Source organism: Grampus griseus (assembly GCF_964374135.1).
Source record: "Grampus griseus genome assembly, chromosome: 19".
NCBI classification, from domain to species: domain Eukaryota; kingdom Metazoa; phylum Chordata; class Mammalia; order Artiodactyla; family Delphinidae; genus Grampus; species Grampus griseus.
Window position 1 is genome coordinate 32,938,091 of NC_139013.1, and position 18,394 is coordinate 32,956,484.

Below are 18,394 nucleotides of genomic sequence, written 5' to 3' on the forward strand. Positions count from 1 at the left end.
ACCAGTGTGTAGAGAGGTTGAACTTCATAATCAATAAAGTTCCTTATGATTCTAAATATCTGTGATATTCTGCCAATAAATTCCATTGTTTTTAAAAATTCTAATGTTAAGATACATCACTTGGGATGAAACATCAACAGCAATAACAAGAACCACCAAAACAGGTGCTACATTTATGTCAGTGAATGAATGGAAAGAAATTATTTTGGAAAATAAAATAGCCTCTGGGGAAAAATGATATGAGGTATATGGATTCAGGCTGATATGCCATAATTTGATATACTTGTATACTTCCAGAAACAAGTTTTATTGTGTCAAATTGACTTTCCAAGGGTCTGATACTCACAGTCATACTTTAGAGATAAATGCGACTTGCTGTAGCAGGCAAGTTTCTAACTCCCAGTGACCATCCAAAGAGCAATTATTTTTGACATGGAATATACTGTTCCCAGTGTTTCAGTCTTTGTAATATTGACAGAGATCTATAGTTATCAGTGTGACAGGAGAGTGCACAGATTTTTAAATTTCAAGGTCTATGAGAGTGTGTCTGTCTACATGTGTGTATCCAAGGGCAAGAGTGTATGTAAAGCTTAATTTTTTTTTTCCATGACTTTAAAGTAAAATCCTTGCTTTGACTCCATATATAACCCAGCAACGTTACATCAATCCCTGAAATCATTGAATAACATCTCTACCTGGGATGTTGCGGGCATGAAGATGTCAGCTATTTGGTTTTGGTCACAACCATGAAAGTTCACATCTGGGTATTAAAAATGTTATCTGATTCAAATAACCATTAGTGGTCCCCCTGTCTGCAGTTCAGTGAACCAAAAACTCCCAATTGCTGCATCTAATTATAAAGGTTCCACCAGTATGGAAAGCATCAGGTTGAACAAAATAAGGCATTCCCATTTCTACCTCTGAATCAAGACCATAACAGAAAATAATCTGTGCATGTTTACTTTTAATTTATTTTTAATCAGCTTAATTTTAATCAGAAAATTGTATCTATAGAAAGCTCATTGAATGATATCTAAAGAAATGATACGAACACTTACTATTGTATTGACATACTTTTTAGTGTACCATTTCAGCATGGATTTATGCTAGACCAATGAGATATTTTTAAGGAGAAGATTAAATATTTAAAGTGCAAAAAAATAAGGAACTTTTCTAACCCCATGATGCAAAGAATTAGCTTCAGGACTTACATTTTTGTAATGTTCTGACACTTTGTGATCTCATTTTCCTATGCAGATAATGCACAGCAGCTACAAAAGCAAGGAATTTTGAAATTTTGATAATGTAACAGTTATTTTTTCAGTCATGATTTTAAATGACTTTTTAGCATTCTTTTTCAATTTATATAGCTTTTGTGGGTTTCATTTGTTTATCCATGAATCCATTGTCTGACAAACAGTGATTGGTCAGCTAGTATGAATAACCATATGCCAACTAAACATTCAAACTTCTCAGAGAATATATAAGAGATTTCCTACACAGGTCAACTTCTTTTTGCATTGAATTCATTATCAATATTATGCACAATAAATTTCATGATCTTGAACTGGATATCACATGATACACTAAAAAGTATGCATTGAGACATTATATTATAGCAGCAAAATCATGGACAGTGGGACTGGACATTTTGGGCTTAAATGTCAGCTCTGCTTCTTACTAGCTCCATAATCCATGCGTCAGTTTTCATGCTTATAAAATGGGGATGTTGATAACAGTTCCTATAATGAAGATTAAATGCAATTACTATGTGTATTTATATTATTTAGAATAGTTCCTAACATATAGTAATTATAGCATATTATTATTAATAGATAACAAATGTACAGAGCTTACTATGTTCCACACACGGGTTTGCATTACTAAGTAGGAAGACATGCCCATCCATAAATAGCTGTTGCACAAAACATTATATAAGATAACAGATGAACATGTTTTATTGGCAGGAGTTAGAGGAAGGAGCAAAATTTGAGTTGAAATCCAAAATAGGACTCATAGTTCTCCAAGGAGAGAAGAATGATGTGTGTTGCAAGCAGAGGGAACACGTTCTACTTCAAGGAGGCATCCAAGTACATGACAGAACTGTGTGTTTTACAAAAATTAAAACACATTCACAATGTATGTTTTTTGTGTAGGTGGTATCTTTATATTTAATTTAAGATGATTGCTTCAGTGATAGGATAAAATGTTTTGTAATATTATAGATAGAACACTGGCTTGCAGATGTAAAGACCGGATTTTCTTTGCATCAGTTAACTGTGAGACTTGGGCAAATTTCCCAAAGGGCTAGATGACCTCTAATGCCCTCTGTGTCTCTAGTTTTGCTTTTACAAAAAAAAAAAAAAACAAAAACAACTTTTGAGTTAAGTTTGCAGATCAGTACAAACACTTGACAACTTCTATACAAAATGAGTTTTCAGATCTATAAATACAATCTAGTGTGGATGCTAGGGAGAAAGATAAAAACGGGTTTTGATGCTTGTTTGTTAATTCACTAGGGTTTTTACATGACAGAGCAATGATAAAAAAGAAAATCTCCAGTTTGAATATTTATTGATAAATTGATAATTTATATTGGTTAAAGGGTAGTTTTCCCCCCAAAGTATAACTTTATTTTATTGTTACTGAATTGGATTATTAAATTGATAAGATATTCCTTCTACTGTGACCAGGGTTTCTCTTAGACACATGCCATAGAGGGAACTGTACGGACGGTAACCTCTTAGAGACAAGGCATTGCTTCAGCTCCAACCTGTCCTATACATTTAGCAAGCTCTGAGGAGTAATATCTTCTCTTCCCTAAATATTTTAGCATAGGTCCCAGAATTGAGTCTCATTGGCTCTGAGTGGCTTGCCACATGTCAAGTGTATATCCTGAATTATCTGTGGCTAGGGCATGTGAGGCTCTGATTATGTTGGCTTTAAAAAATTTTTTTTTTATTGGAGTATAATTGCTTTCCAATGTTGTGTTAGTTTCTGCCGTACAATGAAGTCAGTCAGCTATATGTGTACGTATATCCTCTCCCTCTTGGACCTCCCTCCCACCGTCCACCCCCACCCCACCCATCTAGGTCGTCACAGAGCACCGAGCTGAGCTTTCTGTGCTTTATAGCATGTTCCCACTGGCTATCTGTTTTATGCAAGGTAGTGTATGTATGTCATTCCTAATCTCCCAATTTGTCCCACCTTCTCCCAGCCCCCACCCTGTGACCACATCTGTGTTCTCTTCGTCTGCGTCTCTGTTCCTGTTTATTCAAGGTTACCTCTTAGGCTGAGGATGTATCAGCTTCACTGAGCCCTGTGCATTAATATGAAAAAGGATGGTTTCCAAGTAAAATCTGGGTAGGTTTCCTGAAGACGTGGAAGAAGATGCTGTTCAGTAAAAGCTAGACATATAGTTCCACAAAGGGACCACCTTCCTTCTGGGTGTCATAAAATAGCAATGGAATCCATATATAACTTGACATTTTCTTTTCATTCTGTTGTCTCACTTTAGAGCTCTCTTTCAGTAGGAAGCTGAAGAGTTATTATGCCCATTAGTATCTAAAATGATGTAATGGCACTCTATCTGTCAAATTGCTTAAAATTATTTGTATTAAGAGCACAGAATGTGTCCCTAGCCTTTGCTCAGATAACATTTGCCTTCTTATTTAAAGATAATATATCCTCTAAACAGAGGATAAGTGGAGAGTAAAATAAAATCCAGAGGCACATGCCTCTGCAGGGCAGAGGAATTAGAAACTGTAAAAATTAGGTTTAGAAATTCATCATTGTAGACAGCTATTTTAGATTAATTCAGCTAAAATATTTACTCTTCAGATATATGGCTTTTAGTCATTGTTGTTGCTCAAATACTATGTTTAATAAAAAGAAATAATTATCTCCAGGAACCAAATGCATCCTGCTAAAATATACATAGAGTTTGAGCTAGAACAGATGCTACTCTTATTGCAAAGGATGAAAAATATTCGTTTTACTTTGTATTCATATTTTGAATGTTTTATTTTAAAGTATTGCTGAGCAGATGCATTTTGGCTCTGGAATCCAAAAGCTCTTGGTATGTATCCTCCTCCTGCAACTTATGGGCTGTGTGACTTTGGGCAATTCATTTTAATCTCTTTAAGCCTCTGTCTTCTAATGAATAAAATGAGGGTGGAAAAAGTGCCTACCTAAATGAGTTATTGTAAGGATTAAATGAGATAGGCTGTTTAAGGCATGGAGCTTACTACCATGTTCAACTATTGTTACTTTTATTTCTGTCTTAGCTATTATATAGGCATACTATTGTTTATGTAATCGTTCTGTTGTGGCTAAAAATGTCTATGTATGTGTATTCATAGACATTTCTAAACAACCCTGAAATTACCATTTTTGTACATAAATCTTTTTCTTGGTTATTTAGCTTATTTCCTTGCAATATAATCCTAAAAAGGTGCTCCTAGGTCAAGCATTTCTAGAGTTACAGCAATATTTTGGAATTCCATTCTGGTGCCCCTGACTGAAAGTAACTGGCTTTACTCCTGGACCACAGCTTCTTGTTGCATTGCAAATAGCCATAGGGACATGGCTTGTTTTCTGTGGAGTGACCCACACCTAGTGGTCTACTTTCTTGGTTGCTGGCCTTTAAAAAGGCTAACTAACAAGCTGTTAGACTGCTGCCCTTTGAAAGGGCAAATCCCAGACTGCATTCCCAGACCAGAATTGCTTATTTGTTCTAGCCTGATATTTTTGTTCTGCACATGCTAGAAGGTTTTCAGGTTGGTCTTGGTGTTTGTCCCTGAAAGCTATGAGGGTTGCAACTAACAGGAAAATAATAAAAACATGGCGTTAATGTGTCTAAGTTATAATATTGCTCTCCCCCAATTAGCTCATTGGTTTTGCCTCTAGATTTGTGCCGGTGTTTGTTTTCCTTAAGGAAATAATCTTAAAGAGAGAGAGAAAGATATATAAATATATAAACAGATAATAGATAGAAGCGTTTGAATTATTTTTATAATAAGCCAGTTTAAAATAATTAAGAGCAGTATTTTTCATATACTGAATCAGAATAGGTCAGTATTAAAAAACTGAGCTACAGTGACCGACTGTTCCAGTTTGCCTGGGACTGAGGGATTTTCTGGGATGCGGGAATTTCAGTGCCCAAACTGGGGGCATCCCAGGAAAAGGCGCGGTTGATTACCTTTGGGGAGATTTTGAATCAGATTAAAACTATGTCATCGGTCACTTTCCTTTTAATAACAGCCCCGTTTTTGCTTAGTCTGTTTTACACTGGATTTCTGCCTCTTGGAAGGAGAATTCTGATCAGTACATCTTGCTTCCTTGTATACCCTCTCAACAATGCCTGGGACACGTCTGCCTGTAGGTTGCAGGAGGGGCTGCTAATTCTCCTTTTGCAGCATCTTCTTGAAACCCCTGCTTCAGTCCAGATTGACTACTTTCCTTGGACATAGTGGGCTGTGCTTGCTTTGCTCTCTGCCTTCCTAGGAGCCGCTTACCGAGCTAAAGTTGTTTTGAGCTTTCCTTCCACGTCACACACAAAAAAGACATGAGATTTTGTAGGAAGAGTCTGGTTAGAGTGGTAGAGGTAGGGACGTGTCATCTTTTCATTGCTTATTTTTCTTGTTCCTTACCTTTACTTTCAACACCAGTCTCAGTTCAAGACAGCTGTGTTTCCCAGTTGCCTCTAAGACACATCACTGTTTTACTTCTTCCCCTTTCTCTTCCTCTTTCTTCTTTTCCTCACCTTTTTTTATCACCACCTTTCTTTTTTATCATTAGCAATAACCACTATTTACTAAGAAAGCATTGGATGAGGCACTTTATATATTATCTCAGGAATTTCACCACAAATTCCATGAGTTGGGTAGGATTGTCCTCATCTCACAAATGGGAGAGAAAAGGCTCAAGAGTTTAGATACTAAGTAGCGGGCAACAGCATTTCATAGTGAGAAGCACAGAGGTTTGGAAGTCAGGCAAACCTAGATCCATGTCCTGACCACTCTTCCCTGCCAAAGGTCATGGAGCTGTTAAGGGTGAAATGTTGCTCTCTAAAGAAGATTCTTCTCAGGAGCCCCTACAAATGTCACATGAAGCTGTGTTTCTTAAGCTTCAATGTATATCATATCACATGGGGATCTTGTGAAAATGCAGATTCTGATTTAGTTGGTTTTATGATGGCCTGAAATCTGCATTTCTAACAAGCCTCCTGGCGATGCGGATGCTGCAGTTGTGCAGTTAAGACTTAGACCAGCAAGGGTGGGAGCATAAACACCTAAAGCCACAAAGCCCAGAAATGAGTGTTGGAGGTGCTCAGCGCAGTTAGAATGTTTCTCTTTGTGCACAGGGTCCGTACAATTCCCTTGACCAATAACAATGTTGTCATATCTAATCAAGCTCTTTGAAACTTACAGCCAGAAAGGCCAAAGGCTTCCTTCTTCAGACAACTGCCAGGCTTTGCATTAGAATGTAGGAGGCCTCTGCTTGCCTCAGAAATTAGATTTCCCTTCAATGATACTAACTTTCCTGTAAAAGGAAGAAATTACCTTACACGCAGATAAGAGATGGAGGAAAGGGCAGTTGGTTTCTCCCTGAGTATCAGTACTTGGGATTCAGCTCTGGCCCATCGATGCCAAAGAGTATTACTGAACCTTTTCTGCTCCTGCCCTTCTCGTTGATTACTGTATTAATTGATTAACAAATGCTCTGTCACACGGCACATTGCCTGGAACATTGTGAGCATTTAGTGATTGAAGGCTTGTTGAATCTATTATGTCCACATATCCTTTAAGGATCCATAAAACACCCTGCTACTTAAGATGTGTCATAAAACGAAAGGAATCTATTTCACATAAGTTTTGGAAATGGAATAGCATATCCCACTCCTGGAGATTCACAGTACATTGTGTGTCAAATTCTCTGAGAAACACTACAGTAATAAATCCATTGCACAGATTGCTTTTTCAATAATCTGGCCAAATTTTAGGGACCTCAGGAGTCTAGAGTCTGGATTTTATGGAAGAGGTGTGTTATATCACATTGGCCTTTGCCCCACCAATGGACACGAAGCATCGGCACTGACTACACCCGTGTACATTTTCAGGTAGAACCTGAAATATCCAGTGGGTTTGACGATCTTCAGCCTCCTGCTTTTTGCTGCCTGTCTCTTGTCATGTACTCCGCTTTATAAGCTCTCTGCCTTGGTGCTAAGGAAGCCAGCTCTTAGGCTGTCCGGGATTAAGGGTACAGCCTGTGACGTGAATTAAATATCTCAATTTGTATTGAGCCTGTCTCTGAGCATATGCCTGGTTTTCTGTCTGTGAATGTGTAGGACTCAAAATGCATCTGACCTTTATGGCTGGGAAAAATATCTGTTCTCTTGATGAGTGAATAGCAGTTTTCTTTTAAAATACCTTTAAATGAAATAATACACATATAGGTTTTAGTGCTCTGTTTTACTATTACTGTTAGTATTATTATTCCTAAGTAGAGGACAGCGCTTGTTTATTAAAACACATTATTATTTAAATCATATTGATTAATTGTAATTAATACTGATTAGCAGCCAGTAAGATGAGCTTCTCAGTATTAGCCATTCAGTCATCCCTTCAGCCTTCTGTTTACTGTAGTTAACATTTTTTTTCCTGTTTATATCAGTTTTTATGACCATCTTTTAAAAATATTACAATATTTCAAGAGAAGTTGACATTCTCAGGGATGAATCCCATGAAATTCCTTCAGTATAAGTTAAGAAACTTCATGGTGAAGGGATCATATTGCAAAATAAGCACCTGTATAAAGATGATCTTTTTGTTCAGTGGAAAGAGGATTGGACTGATAATAAGAGAAGTTGGGTCATATTTCCAGCTGTGTTCCTTTAAACATGTATGCCTTTGGACAAGTTGCCGTACTTCTCTGAGTTTTCCCTCTTTGACTGTAAAATGAGGGGATTCCAAGAGCTTCCTTTAAGAAGTGGTGGGAATAATGCTGGAGGGCCATCTCCGTGGTTCAAAGTTACCATCTTGGTGTGTAAATTTCATAAAGAATCTCAGAATCTCAGTTTGCCTATTTGTAAAAAGACTGCATTGCAATTGGCTGGATGATTGTATCATCTTTCCAGGTGTGTTAGACCCAGAGCCCTTAGCCTTAAGATCAGAAACGTTTGTCCCCCTTTTCAGTTTGGAGGCACAAGCAGATCTAATTTGAGCTGAGTGCTTGGATCCTAGAAAACAATTTTATTATTAAGAAAAAGAGAGGTGACTAATAATTTTCAGGAGGTTGTTATTTAATCAAGTGTGAGATATTTATGTGGAAATATAATTCCTACCAAACTAGTACGTAAGCTCCAAGAAAATAGGGATTTTGTTTGCTTTAATTTCAGCTTTCAGCACCTAGAACAGCACCCTAAAATTGTTGTTGAAGGAATGAATGAATGCTGTTATACTGGGAACATCTGAAAGAGTGGGGGAAACTAGTTTCTTGTGTAGCCTTGTCCTTATATGCTAGCAGCTTGTGGTCATTATAATTACAGTGACAAAGGCTGCTCAAAAGAGTTAGTGCTAATGTCTGGAGGCGTGAAAACAACCAACATCATAGATTCCAAGAGGGGCTAAGTCTGCATGACGATTCTAAACTGGGGATTGTTTCCCCCTGCCTAACACTGTCAGTGTTGAGAGCACAAGAAATCACGGGGGATGACAACGTCTTTTTCACTTTGGTAAGGGTTGTTAAATCACCATGGTGACTACTAAAATTATGACACAGCCTCATGGGGCATGTGAGCACAGATTTCAGAATTGTCAGTCATGAGTGTTCATACACATACAGAGTCCGTAGTAAAACCAAGGGTTATTCTAAGTACTATTTCATTCATGAGACTTACTAGAAAGAGTAATTTCTTTTAAAAAGCAAACTACTGTGTTTAAATGAACTCTTAATTTTTTGATCAATAATCATTATGTTTCACAACGGTATCTCTTGAAGGTGCTTAAATGCTCTTCAGTGGTTTCCTGCTGCTTTTAAAATGACATTCAAAGTTCCCAGAATTGTGTTTGAATTACTTTCCATGTTCTATAGGCTTTGTTTATTTATCCCGTCTTATGCATTCTCTCCCTTGCTCACTCTGCTCAGGCCACATGACTTTCTGACAGTTTCCTGAGCGTAGAGAATCTTGTCTCTGAACTGTTCTTGCTAGTCCTTATTTTGGAACAATTTCCCTGTGTGGTTTTCCTGCCTGCCTTCTTCTCAGTCCTCAGGGTCCAATCTGAATGCCAACTCCTTGAAGAAGCCTTTCCCAACTATTGTATCCAGAGGAGGCCCACGCCCTATAATCATCTAGCACCGCACCTTGTTGTTTCCTTTAGATCAAAGTTTATCCTAAATTTTTTGAATTATTTGCTCTCTTGTTACTTGCCTGTCATCTCTCCCTGCCCCCTCACTAAAATGTAACTTCCATTAGAGAAGGGACCAAAAATTGCTTACTTACATTTTACCATATGCCAGGCACTCTGCTAGGCCCTAGATATAGAGAGCTGAATTAAATATCTGTTGAATAAACAGAAAACCTAAATAGAGTAAGAGAAAGGAAGCCAAGTCCAGTAATTATTGATTTCTTTAGGCATAGGAACTAAACCATACAGGATATGGTACATAAAGTTCTAAAGTCTTTGCTCTGGAGCCCTGATATTTCGCTTGAAATATTTCTTCAGCTCAAGTTTTTTAGAACTCCGTAAGACTTAGGCGCTGTGAAGTTTGCATTTTTAAATGTGAAATGTCAAATATAAAAGAGACTACTGGTCTTTCAGCAAGAGGCTCCACTGGACCAGTGAGAGCTGAATCTTCCTTCAAAGCCCAGATCACATGTTTCCTTGAAGTGTAGCCTGATCTGAGCTTGGGTTTGTAGCCCCTTTCTCTGTACCTTGTAGATTTTTTGACGTCTTTCTCTACTACCAGCACAAACACATTGGACAATGGCTATTTATCTGCCTCTCTTGTTCTCCTACCATATTGTGAGCTGAGCCTTCTTCACCATTGTATTTTTAAGGACTAACTCAGTGCCTGGAAGGGGAGGCACCACATGAATATCTGTTAGATGAATATAATGAAAAATGAATAAGTAAAAAATCTTTCCTTTATTTATCTACGGTTATTATCCTATTTCTTATATGCTGGACTCTGCCAGCCCCAACCAAACAGACGTTTCTCAAGCAGGCCAAGTGCTTTCAGACCTTCTTGGTATTCTTCCTACATGATTGAATCTTACCGCCTTGTTTTTGTAGAAACTTTCTATGACAAGGAACTTGCTTGCGCATCGTGACCTTTTCTGTGAAGACCTGCTCAACATCCAAAGACTGAAATGCTCATCCCCACACGTCCTCCCCTAACGCTTTGTTCCTTTCTCTGTTCTGGCAGGAGCTACTTTTAGGGAGTTGTTAGCTTATTCTTCTGCCTGCTCATGAGGAGACGAAAACTCCTGGATGAATTGCTGTTACATAGTCGTCTGTTTAATGTGGATTCCAGGGAACACTAACCTTTATTGGAACACCATACCCAAAGATACATCTTATTATTTAAAATTTTACTTTTAATCTTGCTCGGTGAATCACCATATCCTTTCAGGATTTGGGAAACAAAGAGTTAGCAAGAATGATTAGGTTGCAGAATTCTCAGGATCTCACAAATGTCTTTCCTCATCACCTCCTATTTAGGTAAACCTTTCCCTAGGAGACACTTACCCTCCTTTTTTTACAAAGTGTTCAAGTGTTCAGCTCACTTGACCTGCTGTTTTAATTTATGTTTAATCACTAGGATTCCTCATTTTGGACAACTGTTTACAATTTGTATGATAACATTCTTTTTATTAAAAGTGTGATTTCCTGTGAATGAGACACAGACTGAAACTAAAGAAAGTACATTTTCTATCAGGTGCAAAAGATTTCAAAGAAGAGAAAGTTGTAATTAACCCTTAGGCATGGAGTCAACTATTATTGTGGTCAATTGTGTGTGAAATAAAGCATTTCAAAGAAATCTGTAGTAGAAATGAATTTTTAAAAGATTTCTTTAATCATGTTGTTCTGGAAACTGTCCCTCTCCCTTATCTCCATCTGCTTATTTATTGTGGTTGCTAACATTAGTAGAATTTTTCTTTCATAGGAATTCATTTTGAGGAAAGTATATTATAATATGAAATAGGAATTAGGGAGGTGTTTTCGGTGTTATACTGGATAATCTGAGGAGAAAAATTTTCAGAGAAGAATGAAGCAAGTGCAGGAGAGAGGTAGAAATAACAGAAAAAGATAGCACTTCCTAGTTTCCTCAAAGTCATTGTGTCCATCAGTAAAGCCCCTTTTTAGCCCAAGCAATTTAAATTTCAGCTTGTGTTATTGCAACTAAGAGTCCCAACTGAGAAAAAAATTTCAAAGTCACATTCCGGCATTTGAAGAAAATGAAGACTTTGTATGAATATATAAGGACATAATTTGACTAGAACATTATCTCACTTCTTTCCATTATGCATCCTTTCTGTGACTATGTTAAGGAGGCTGGTCTTATATTTAAATAGAGACTTAGCTTTGGCCAAAAAATGTGTTAGTTCATTATCTGTAGACAAATAAGTAAGCTGCTACCAATGAATACTTCAAGTCCCCGACATCTACCTCCAGGACTGTGCCTTGAAATGAATAAATCTGTAGAATAAGACATAACTGCAGTGTGCCTCCACATGATGGGGAACAACTTGAGGAAGAAAGGATGAAACCGCATTATCAGGTTTCGAAGATTGATAGTCCACTCGAGTTGCTGATGGTTTTTGTAGGAGACATGGTGTGACAATAGTATATATAAGGTATTTGGTTTCATATGTTTCTCTAAAACTGCTCTGTGAAGTTTTCTGAACCTAACTAGGAACATATTCATAGTTTCACATTCTCCAGTCTCCTCTCTACTGTCTCTCATGTGTATCATGATTTTTACAGGATAAAGTATTTTGAGGATATTTGTGTACTGGGAAGATAGTTTCCTACTTTGTTATATTCTCCATTATTTCCAGACTCTTGGTTTTTGGATTATGTAATTGAACAGTAATTGTGTTCACTTAGTCATATTTGTGTAACTGCACAGAAGCAATGTTGCTTAATAATAATATCTAACGTTTATTGAGGGATTGCTATATTCCAGGTAGTCTTCCAAGAACTGCTGGTATATTATTTTGTTAAATTCTCACAGATCAGGAAGAGGTAGGTACTTCTACTGTCACCTCCACTTTACAAATTAGAAAAATGAGGCAAAGTGAGTTAATCAACTTGCCTGAGGTCACATAGCTAGTCATTGTCAGCCAGGGTATAAACTAAGAGTCTGTGGGACCCTACACTCTACACCTGTTTTGGTAAAAAGGTCAGTGGATTAGAAGACTAGAGTCTGAGTCCCAATTCTGCTACTCTCATCATGGTATCTCTTAGCTAGCCTCCTGTCTGATGGGTGTAGAAAGACCTATCTCATTGGGGTGTGGAGATTTAATAGGCAACACTGCTTACCCAGCTACATGAGAAGTTCGTAGGAATTGATCAGTATAGTTTTATTGGTTCTGTCATTTATATCAAAGGTTCTCAGTTTGAAGTTGCTGATACATTTGACTCAGATGTTATATGTATGTATATCTATGCAATATTTATGAATACATGGTCTGAGTTTGTATAGTATTATCTAAGGGATCCCCAGTACCAAAAGAAATAGAGACTAGATAAACATCTAATTTATCTTCTAAACCAGGAGATCTTTGAGAACGAAAGGGAGTATTATTATTAATTATACTGAGACAGCAGGTCCAAGTCAGAAAGTATGGTCACTCTATAAATGATGAATAAAAATACACAAATCTGGATTTTAGTTTGCTGTTATATATAAACAGAGAGGTAGAATTAAATTATTCCCAAGGGCCCTTCTAGTTCTAAGGTTATACGGCTTTTTTTCAGTTAACCTTAAATCCAACTGGTTTAACATGTCAATCAGATCACTGAAGACTGCTTCTTGTCATCTGTCATTTGAGAAGATAAACCACATTTACCATTGCATTTAGCTAAAATATGATTAGGAAAGGAAATTTGCAGTGACAATAAAGAAAAAGATCAAAATGCAAATCCAAATATAAAGAGAATTTTGATAATTCTGTTATGTATCATTTTGGATGCCACATTCATCCATCTGCATGAAGAGTTATGGGATGACTCTGTTTTCTTTAAAGTCCAGAACAGCAGAATCCTCAAACAGACTAGAGAGTAGAAATGTTCAGATGTTCAGTAAGATTCAGATTGTCAAGGCCACTTTTTGAACTCTGAGTGTGGTGTGATTTGTCAATTCTACACCTGCTGTAAAACAATATTACCATAGCATCAACACACCAGTGGTCTTGCAGTGGTCAGATATCTTTAATGACGAAACAGACTAAGGATCCCAACATTTGTGGTGGATTATAAGATAGTATCATTACCATGTTGGTGATTGATGAGATTCTCTTGGTATCCATCTTTACTGGGGTCTGTGTCCTCTTTAAATATACCTTGGAACTCTTCCAGGCCTTAGGTAAGGATGGTAAGGATGAACACACAGACCAGTGACTGGAACCAAACAGTTATTCAAAACATATTTGTTAGATTGAAGGAAGAAAAAAATATGAAATTCCAAAGAAATAAAAAAAGAGCAAGAGTGCAACTACTTTCTTTGCTTGAGGTTTTATGCTAATATTTGTCTTTAAGTATAATAAAATATTATAGGCTGAGGTTTGATTCAGTAAGCCACGCTTTCTTTTTAAATTGTGGTAAAATGCCCCCAGACTAAAAAGTCACTCTCAATTCTCCCTTCTTCAAGCTCCTGGCAATTGCAAATCTACTCTCCTTCTTTAAACATTTGCCTGTTGGTATTTCTTATAAATAGGATAATGTAATATACGTCCTTTTCTGTCTGGCTTCTTTCACTTAGCATAATGTTTTCAAGGTTAATCTATGTTGTAGCGTGTGTCAGCAGTTAATTCCTTTTTATGGCTGAATAATATTCCATATTATGGGTGTGCCACATTTTGTTTTTTCATTCATCCTTTGATGGATATTTGGGTTGTTTCCACACTTTGGCTGTTGTAAATAGTGCTGCTCTTAACATTTTTACATAAGTTTTTGTTTGAACTTTTGTTTTCAAACTATTGGGTATATATCTAGTAGTAGAATTGCTGGGTCATACGGTAATTCTGTTTAACTTGTTGAGAAACTGATAGTTGTTGCCTGTTTAATTAAAATTTACAACTCCCCATTCATATTCCTTCTCTCATAATTTAGAGTTGCTACAGAAACCAGCTGCCCAGCCAGGTATTGTATTTCCCAGTTCACTGGCGTTTAGGTGAGGACACACGACTAACTCTTGCCAGTAGAATCTGAGTAGGAGAGATGTGTGTAGGGCCAAGATTGTGAGAAAGTAGGTGTGCCTTCTCTAGTCTCCTTCTCCCTTTTTCTAGCTTGATGTAGATGAGTATAGCAACCTTGAAAGTCACGTGTGGACAGTATTGGAAGGGCCAGATGAGAGGGGGCTTGGTCCCAGAATCATCATTGATAATGATAAAGGTCTATATTGATGATGAAGGTATGTTTACATAACTGATCACAGACCTTAACATTCTTCATCTATTTACATGTATTTAACAAAAATATGTTAGTGTGATAAACATACATATTGTGTCCCTTATTGGTTTAGAGGTAGGACATGATATTCTTTATTTAATAAATCTTTTAAACTTTGTTCCCAATGGCCATGTTTACCAACTCTTATCCTAATGGTTTAACTTTTTCTCAATTATTAAACTTCCAGTTGGACTTTATTAAGGCATTACTTGCTCTGCTTAATGAGACAACATGCGGTTTCCTTTTTCCTCCCTTTTTAAAATGCATCCTCAAAAACACTTTATTTTTCCTTAGAAACCATTTGTCCTTTATTTTTCCAACAGAAATATTTGGGGTTTAATTAAAACAATCAAAAATGCTATTATAATATCATTAGTAAAAACACCTGCTGCTATTATTACAGAGCACTGTTCTCCCTAGAGCCCAAAGGAACTTTCAGTTTGTGGAAATGTGTATATCATGTGCTTTCTGGAATTGTGGTGCTGGATTTTTGCTGAGGTTTGGAAATTTTCATCCACTCATCTTAGAAATTCCTACGGTGGACAGTTGAGAAGTGCCACACCCAAGTGAGCCAAGTACCTTTACACATTCTGTATAAACATGAGATCTAGATTCAGGCTCTATTAGAATTTCACCTTCAATTTTAAATCAGAAGCAAGAGAAGCTGGGTAAAGTACGGGGATCAACTTTACTCACCACTGCATTCCTGCCACGTCAAAATGATTCCAGATCTCTGCTGTCTGCAGCACATTTGTGATTTACCACTGGAAGGAGCTAGAGTAAAGACATTGAAAGAACACACTGTAACTACGTAGCAGTGTGGTTAAAACGGCATGGAGGAAAATGATAAGGGGAAAAAAATAAGAGAAAAAGATAGAATGGCCTTACCTTCTGAAAGGCAGAGGCTCAGGTTTGAAATTCTATGGCACTGAGATACGTAAGATCATTTAAAAATTTTGAAGTGTGGGACTTGTGTTAAAGTAGTAAGACAATAGCTTGAAAGCCTGTCATTTCCTTTTATTTTGCTTACGTCAAAGATTTGAAAAGGAAGCCATAAAGAGATAGAGAAGGAATTGGAGACCGTTACTCTCTCAGAGAACCCTTAAATCTTTACAAAGAAGAGATCTCAGAAAAAAGATCTGCTACAAATATTTAACTCTTTATTGCCCAAACTTCACAGTCTTCCCATCTCAGAGATGAAATTTATTTGGTTTAACTGAAAAACTTTTTCTGAGCCAAAACATTTGAGATTACTTATAATTCAGTTAAGTGTGAGAGTACTGGTAAAAGTTAAAACTGAAGTCTAAGACTGATTATAAAAATATTATCATCCACTCTTTTATTTTCCTAGAAGAGAAAAAAAAAAATAATGAGAGATACTCAGTAATAAATCCTAGAGACTCTTTCTATAGTCAAAAATTCTTCCCAGCTTCTAAGTTAATACAACTATTTTTGTTCTGTTCTCATTGATAAGAAGTAAAATAAGTAAAGTGCCAAAGAATTACTTTTGACAGCCCATGCTTATTATCTCTGGGCAAAGGTTTTGTTTAAAGCATCAGAGAAGTAGAAAACGGATAATTTCTTAGTCACATTGACAAGTATATTGCGCAAATTATCAATAGTATCCAAAACATTCAGATAAGTATTCTTTGTTCCTGGTTACTGGCATGACAGAAAATTGACCAGGAAAATTCTAGACTAGCTATTACTATGAGGCCCGAGGTGTCTCCATGATGAAGTAGACAGAGAATAGTAGTCAAGGATGTTCTGTCTTTCAGACACCATTCTATCTAGGCATATCGTTCATTTCAATAATAATTTTAAAAATCAAGTCATTTCCTATATATCCAAGTCATATAGCCATTTCTTCTGGTAAATGGTTAACTTTTTGGTGGAACCTACATTTCCAAAAATTAATCTTGATCTACAAGTGTGATGTTTAATCTTATGCATCAATTTGACTGGACTATGGGATGCCCAAATAGTTGTTAAATCATTATTTCTGGGTGTGTCTGTGTGGATGTTTCCAGAAGAGATTACCGCTAGATTCATGAACTGAGTAAAACAGATGGCCCTTGCCAACGTGGGTGGGGACCATCCAATTTGTTGAGGGTCTTAGTAAAACAAAAAAGCAGAGGAAGGGCAAATTCATTCTCTCTGCTTGAGCTAAAACATTCATTTTCTGCTGCCCTTAGACATTTATGCTCTTGGCTCTCAGGCTTTTGGACTCATACCTGATGGTGTATCAGCCCCCCATTCTCAGGCCTTTCGACTCAGATTGAATTGTACCACTGGATTTCCTGGTTCTGTAGCTTGCAGATGGCAGATCATGAACTTCTCCGCCTCCATAGCCATCTCAGTCAATTCCTGTTAATAAATCTCCTTTTATATATATCTATATATATCCTATTAGTTCTGTTTCTTTGGAGAACCCTGACTAGTACAACAAGGGAGGGAAGGAGAGAAAGAGAGAGATTGATTTCATTTGAGGGAATTGATTCAGATTTGCCCTCTCTTTGAGGGTCATAGTTTTTCTTTAGTATATGAACACTCCTAGAATTTCTGCAGTTAATGTTGTTTAACTCATTCATTTCCAAAGTTATTTGCTCTCAGGAACATTAAAAATGTTTTAATATATAGCATACTTTGAAAAATGTTTTATTACACAAAGTAACTCCTGGGATTTACCTTCTGTGGGCTAATGAAGTATGGCCATTAAAAAATATGTATGTATACATGCACATACACACATTGGTCGTTTTATATAATTTAGCTGATAGTTGCATGCTTTATTGTGGCTTAAAAATGGTGTCTTTCTTGAGGGGGAAAGGGGTTTCTATTTTGTTTTTCAATGCTTGTTCTTTACTGTAGATTCCACAATTTCTATAGAGCATTATTTTGAGTAGAAGGAACAACATAATAAAAATTAGTTATTTATGCTGCCACATTTCTGAAAGAGTTGGTAAAGATGTTGACAGTTAAGCAGTAAAGCAAGGGGGGTAGTCTTTATTTATTTATTTATTTTTCTTACACAATAATTTGGAGCATAGTTGTCTAGAAATCACACCATTATAGCTTTCTAATCTCTCAGTTGGAAGAGTCACTCCTACCTCCTTTTCACAGTCCCTTTTGGAATTTTTTTAGTCCTGATTTTTATGATTGAAATAGATAAAAGTCACAGTAAGCAAAATCTAGTATTATTCTTTCATTTCATCTTTATTAAAGTCATATTCATCTTTATTAACACAAATGATTTATTACCTTACAAGAGCCACAATTCTGATATCCTATTTGAATTTATTAATCCATTGATAGAACATTTGTATAAAGTACTGATTACTTTGCATCTGTCATCACGTTGATCTTCAGGATTTATTTACCTACCCTTCTGGCTTGTTGAATGATCATTACCTATGAAGATCCTTGAGCAAACCACAAACTGGGTCAAAGGTAAAGACTTTTCCAAATAAAGGTTAATTATTCTTCAGTGAAAGGTTTGTGGGCTGTGCCATCCCTCCACCAGAACTGAAATATGTAGCTGGATGTATGAGGGAAAATATGAAAATGTCTATCCTGAAAACTAAAGTGAATCATGAAAAATGGGCAAAGATCTATTCATTAAGTGCTAATGATCTAATGTAGCAGCTATAAGACCATGTATCAAAATTTAGTTTTGACTTTTGCTTCAGGAGAAAGATCTTTTTGAGCATTACTTT